Genomic DNA, 6,328 nt, shown 5'->3' with positions numbered 1-6,328 from the left:
AAATAAAAACAGCAAAAATCACGACGTTTTGGCCACAACACAAGCGGCCTTCATCAGGTGAAGGGGACCAGACTGTCTCGAGGACAGCGCTGGAGTGAAACACAGCCACGCTCAGACCGCGACCTTTAAGCTGTGTGAGAGGAAACAAGGTGCCTTGACAAAGGAATTAGCATAAAAATTAGCATTTGATTGGCCGACTTAGCATGATGCACGGTGTAGAGGTGGTGTACATGCGGGTGAACATGCCGGTTGGCGAGGGGGGGAGTTTACCTATTGATGGTGTGAAAAGGGAATTTTTAAGAGCTGCGAAAGTTTGGGGTACCACTACTTGAAAAATATACTGTACCATTGAAAATTAGTTTAATGTTTGGTTCGATTTAGAACATCTTTCCAATGGTTGCTTAATTTGAAACCATCTTCTCGGGTGAAATTGTGTCTGCGTTTGTAGATCTGAATTGCCTCGTGAACAAATCTCTGATAAAAACCCATGGGTTTGCAAAGAACCTTGGTATCGGAGAAAATTATATCGTGATCACCCACAGTGTTGTAACAGTGATCAGCTACGGCAGAAGAATTCGTTCTGCCGTGTTTCAAATCTGATTTGTGCTCGCGAATTTGGTCAGAGACATGTCGCTTTGTCTCCCCGAATGACGAAAGTGTCATCTACATATCTCTTCCACAGGGAAGGTCTGAGGGTGGAAGTCTGGATGGCGTCTGATTCAAATTTCTCCATGAAAATATTGGCTATCACTGGTGACAAGGGGGATCCCATGGGGGTACCCTCATTTTGTTTGTAGAAGGAGCCATTCCAAATAAAGTAGGTATTGTTGAGGCAGTGCCTAACCAGTGCAGGTGTATCGGGGTCTAGTCCATGTTGGAACAAATTTTCAATTATTTCAATGGTATCAGGTACTGGGACCTTGGTGAACAAAGAGACCACATCGAAGCTGACAAGGATATCGTCAGGGGACAGTACAACGTCTTTGACCATAGAGACCAATTGGGCTGAATTAAGTACTGCTGAGGCGGTCTTGCCAGTGAAAGGCAGCAAAGTATTTGACAGAAAACGGGCTAGTCTATAGGTAGGGGAGTTGATCGTGGATACGATGGGTCGTAGTGGGGTGCCTTCTTTATGAATCTTGGGAAGACCATAGAATCTAGGGGGTCTTGCAGCAGAAGGTTTTAGGGAGGGACGTTTAGTTGGGTCGATTAGGGAGGCCGAACTTGTGATGATCTTGTTGGTTTTTATCGCTAGGCTATTGGTAGGGTCATTTTTAATTTTTGAGTAACTTCCATCGTTGAGCAGATTCTGGATTTTGTTGTTGTATGAATCTTTATCCATAATTACAGTAGCGTTGCCTTTATAGGTTGAGAGGATGACTATATCACTTCTGTATTTTTAATTCGCGAGTTCAGAGCGTTCATTTTTGCTCATGTTACTAATGGGTTTCTTAGCATTCTTAAGAATAGTGGCTATTTCAGCTCTCGCAACGTCTGCTTGGATGTGTCCTACGCCTTTGAGGGCTCCATCGACCTGAGAGATGATATCATCTACTGGTATGTGTTTTGGGGTGACAGCAAAATTCAGTCCCCTAGCCAGTACTGTTTTCAGATTGTCCGAAATCGGGGTGCTACTCTGATTAATGACGATTTTGTTGACGTCTAGTTTTGTTATATGTGGAACTGGGTTCTTCTTTGATAGGTGGTTGAATTTAGAAATCAGGTTAGCTTTACATTTGACTGACAGTGAATCAGCAGAAGAAGCAGTCATGTTGTCTACATGATTCCAATCAGAAGGTGACATTTTTTGTGTTAACATTAAATGAGCTTGTAGGAGAGTCCTGTCTAAAGTATCGAGTTCAAATCGGAGTAGCCTTATCCTCTCTGAGATTAAAGATAGGCTGGTCTTAAACAGAATCTGTTTAGAATTCGGAGAAGATACAGCAGCAGAAGTGAGTGTGAAAGCGATGGGTATTACCTTGTGATCGCGGCATCTTTTGAGGAAGGTCAGCGTCTCGCTGAGCTGTGACTTCTTGTCCCGTTGTCTGTTAAAAGCTCTAACAGATAGGTGAAAGCCCTCCCCGTAGAGGTTATCAATTCTAGATTTAAAGCTTTCGTGACTGCAAGGATCCATACTCTTTGGTTCTATTCGGTAAAGTCACGTAGGTAAAAAATAAAACAACAAAAATCACGACGTTTCGGCCACAACACAAGCGGCCTTCATCAGGTGAAGGGACCAGACTGTCTCGAGGACAGCGCTGGAGTGAAACACAGCCACGCTCAGAACGCGACCTTTAAGCTGTGTGCGAGGAAACAAGGTGCCTTGACAAAGGAATTAGCATAAAAATTAGCATTTGATTGGCCGACTTAGCATGATGAACGGTGTAGAGGTGGTGTACATGCGGGTGAACATGCCGGTTGGCGAGGGGGGGAGGGGGAGTTTACCTATTGATGGTGTGAAAAGGGAATTTTTAAGAGCTGCGAAAGTTTGGGGTACCACTACTTGGAAATATACTGTACCATTGAAAATTAGTTTAATGTTTGGTTCGTTTTAGAACATATTTCCAATGGTTGCTTAATTTGAAACCATCTTCTCGGTTGAAATTGTGTCCGCGTTTGTAGATCTGAATTGCCTCGTGAACAAATCTCTGATAAAAACCCGTGGGTTTGCAAAGAACCTTGGTATCGGAGAAAATTATATTGTGATCACCCACAGCGTTGTAACAGTGATCAGCTACGGCAGAAGAATTCGTTCTGCCGCGTTTCAAATCTGATTTGTGCTCGCGAATTCGGTCAGAGACATGTCGCTTTGTCTCCCCGAATGACGAAAGTGTCATCCACATATCTCTTCCACAGGGAAGGTCTGAGGGTGGAAGTCTGGATGAAATGCTTATTTTTATGCTAATTCCTTTGTCAAGGCACCTTGTTTCCTCGCACACAGCTTAAAGGTCCGCGGTCTGATCGTGGCTGTGTTTCACTCCAGCGCTGTCCTCGAGACAGTCTGGTCCCCTTCACCTGATGAAGGCCGCTTGTGTTGTGGCCGAAACGTCGTGATTTTTGTCGTTTTATTTTTTTACCTATGTGACTTTACCGAATTAGAACCATAGAGTATGGATCCTTGCAGTCACGAAAGCTTTAAATCTAGAATACAAAAGAATGTTTAAAAATAAATATATTATTTTGAATTATAAAATATAGTATTGCCATCAGTATGACAAAAGTATACCAAGTTTGCAATCGATACGACATTGGTAAGTGGGTTAAAATTGAGTTACACGATCTGTGGATACAACGACAAACAGAGTGAGTTACACATTCTCCTGCGGAGGGAGCTGGTAAGGAACGTTGGGTTGCTCGGTCAATGGCCAGGGTCAACAATGGCGGCACCACCACGTGGTGGATTCCGCACAATATGCCCGACTGTGAGGGCGGGCACAAGCCGACGTGAGTAGGTGAAACGTTGAGTTTTATAAGGGCACACCTGATGATGATGATTGCTTGTGTTGCAATCGAAACGTCGTGGTTTAAATTTTTTTTTTCACCTATGTGGTTTTGCCGAAATAACCAAAGAATATACGCGTTCGGAGTATTTAGCTGCTGCCGTAAATGTCCCCTTCGCTTAGCTGTTGTCATTTATTGATAGGCAGGGTCGCTTCTGAATGAGTCATATTTGAAACAACTTTAATAAAAACGCGCTTTTATTAGATATGTACCCTAATAGTAATGGCAGAACTCCACGACTCCAGGAAGTAGCCCCGAAGCTTGCCACGACGTAAGGGGACCCGTGGTGATTTACAGCCAACGTGAGTTGAGCGTGGACAATTATACCCAAGCCGAAACATAACATTTACATGTTTAAAAAAATTTAATTGTATTTTTAATGATAGAATATCGTATTGTCATCAGTGAGACATAAGTATACCAAGTTTGCAGTCGATACCACATCGGGAAGTGGGTTAAAATTTAGTTGCAAGATTTGAGGATACAACAACAAACAGAGCGAGTTAAATAAAAGCGTGTAATAATAAAATAAAAATAGTTAAACAGCAGCTAAGTGGGGGCCTTACACCTGGTAACAATAAGACGAGTTTAGTACCGTGTAGGAACCTCCTGGTTACACCACCAGCCCACAGGGGATTATTGTGTCCGTCCGTCCGTCGTGCATCCAAAAATGGGAGGGGTGGGGCTGGGTGGAGAGGGGAGGGTGGGGAGGGGCTGGGTGGGGAGGGGCTGGGTGGGGAGGGGAGGGGAGGGTGGGGAGGGGCTGGGTGGGGAGGGGCTTGGTGGGGAGGATGGGGAGGGGCTGGGTGGGGAGGGGAGGGTGGGGAGGGGCTGGGTGGGGAGGGTGGGGAGGGGCTCGGTGGGGAGGGGCTGGGTGGGGAGGGGAGGGTGGGGCTCGGTGGGGAGGGTGGGGAGGGGCTGGGTGGGGAGGGGCTTGGTGGGGAGGGGCTGGGTGAGGAGGGTGGGGCTGGGTGGGGGGAGGGAGGGGAGGGGCTGGGTGGGGAGGGGCTGGTCACCCCGTGGTGCCCTTATAAAACTCAACGTTTCACCAACTCACGCCGGCTTGTGCCCACCCTCACAGTCGGGCATATTGTGCGGAATCCACCACGTGGTGCCACCGTTGACCCTAGCCATTGACCGAGCAACCCAACGTTCCTACCAGCTCCCTCCGCAGGAGAATGTGTTTTAATCTATGGGTCTGTATGTGTCTCTATGCCTCTCTATAAGTATGTCTCGACGGGTCTCTATGTATCTCTGTCTATCTCGATGCGTTGAGAGTATTGGCTGCTGCTCTAAATATTCACGCGATAAGCCACTGATTGGTTGACCCGTGACCTCACGCCTGCTGTCGTGAGGTCACGGGACAGACCCAGCAGGTGCCATGGGTTGACTGCTGTGCCAGGCTAGGTGCAGGAGGTGGTCATGGGACAGACCCAGCAGGTACCACGGGTTGATTGCTGTGCCAGGCTAGGTGCAGGGGGAGGTCACGGAACAGACCCAGCAGGTGCCACGGGTTGACTGCTGTGCCAGGCTAGGTGCAGGATGAGGTCACGGGTCAAACCCAGCAGGTGCCACGGGTTGACTGCTGTGCCAGGCTATGTGCAGGATGAGGTCACGGGACAGACCCAGCAGGTGCCATGGGTTGACTGCTGTGCCAGGCTAGGTACAGGTCGTCACAGGTCAGACCCAGCAGGTGCCACGGATTGACTGCTGTGCCAGGCTAGGTGCAGGAGGTCACGGGTCAGACCCAGCAGGTGCCACGGGTTGACTGCTGTGCCAGGCTAGGTGCAGGAGGAGGTCACGGGTCAGACCCAGTAGGTGCCAAGGGTTGACTGCTGTGCCAGGCGAAAGTCACTCACAGCACTTGCCCCTCCAGCTTGTTGGAGGCTACACGGGGGATCTTTGTCCGTGTGTGTGTGGGTCTAGCTGCAAGTCACTAACAGCACTTACTCCTACAGCCTGTTCGAGGCTACACGGGGGAGCTTTGTCTGTTTGTGTGTGGGGTCTAGGTGCAAGTTACTAAAAGCACTTGCCCCTACAGCCTGTTGGAGGCTACACGGGGGAGGTTTGTCTGTGTGTGTGTGGGGTCTCGCTACAAGTCACTGACAGCACTTGCCCGTACAGCATGCTGGAGGCTACACGGGGGAGCTTTGTCTGTGTGTTGTTGCACAGAAACTGGACACGAGGGAGAAGCACGTCCCCATGGTAACTGGTTTATTGAAGGCGACTTTCAAGACATCTTGGCAAGCTTCCTTAGCGCGATAACCACCACCACCAGCAACGCGTTTGTGCAGAATCCGCCCTCAGTCCGCGCGCCTCCAGCCGAGAATGAGAAATTTCGCTCAGAACAAAGCCACTCGGCTAACAGAGCCGGCCTCCCAGAGTCTCACACCGACCCCGAGACTCACTCGGACCCTGAGACCCGGACTCCCCGAGTCTCACCCTGACCCCGACTCTCTCTCCGACCCTGAGACCCGGTCTCCCCGAGTCTCACCCTGACCCTGAGTCTCACCCTGGCCCTGAGTCTCTCTCCGACCCTGAGACCCAATCTCCCCGAGTCTCACCCTGACCATGAGTCTCTCTTCGACCCTGAGACCCGGTCTCCCCGAGTCTCACTCTGACCCCAAGACTCACTCTGACCTCGAGACCCGGTCTCCCCGAGTCTCTGTGACCCCAAGTCTCACTCTGACCCGGAGGCCCGGTCTCCTTGAGTCTCTCTCTGACCCAGTCTCCCTGAGTCTCACTCTGACCCCGAGACCCGGTCTCCTCGAGTCTCTCTCTGACCCAGCCTCCCTGAGTCTCACTCTGACCCCCGAGACCCGGTCCC

The sequence above is a fragment of the Petromyzon marinus genome, chromosome 80, assembly GCF_048934315.1.
Source record: "Petromyzon marinus isolate PM22_M1 ecotype Great Lakes invasive population chromosome 80, UKy_Petmar_22M1.pri1.0, whole genome shotgun sequence".
NCBI lineage: Eukaryota > Metazoa > Chordata > Hyperoartia > Petromyzontiformes > Petromyzontidae > Petromyzon > Petromyzon marinus.
The sequence above is the reverse complement of the archived record's forward strand: the minus strand, read 5'-3'. Positions refer to the sequence as shown.